The following is a 282-nucleotide window of genomic DNA, read 5'->3' on the forward strand; positions in this document are numbered from 1 at the left end:
CGTGCGTGCGCGCGCGCGTGCAGTCCTGTATTTTTTAAAACCATCCGTATACCTATCGATATATTATTAACTTATGTTTGTTTATATTCATGTATACTACTTGGACCACTGTAACTTTGTACTGTTTACGTGCAGTCGCAACATCAGATTCGCTCGAACTGTCGAGGAAAGAGGTTTCTCCTTATCTGTCTGTGGGTGCCTTCTCTGTGGTTATTCTTCCTCTGTGCACTTTTTAACGTTGTGATGAAATAAATTCTTATCTATCCCACTCTCTCAGATGTA

The 282-nt window shown here is 40.8% G+C and overlaps 1 protein-coding gene across 1 annotated transcript in view; it reads left to right on the top strand.

Moving 5' to 3' along the window:
- Positions 1-282, top strand: part of LOC119592404 (low-density lipoprotein receptor-related protein 2-like) — a 16,915-nt gene that overhangs the window by 2,395 nt on the left and 14,238 nt on the right. The window lies entirely within an intron of this gene.

The sequence above is a fragment of the Penaeus monodon genome, chromosome 30, assembly GCF_015228065.2.
Source record: "Penaeus monodon isolate SGIC_2016 chromosome 30, NSTDA_Pmon_1, whole genome shotgun sequence".
NCBI lineage: Eukaryota > Metazoa > Arthropoda > Malacostraca > Decapoda > Penaeidae > Penaeus > Penaeus monodon.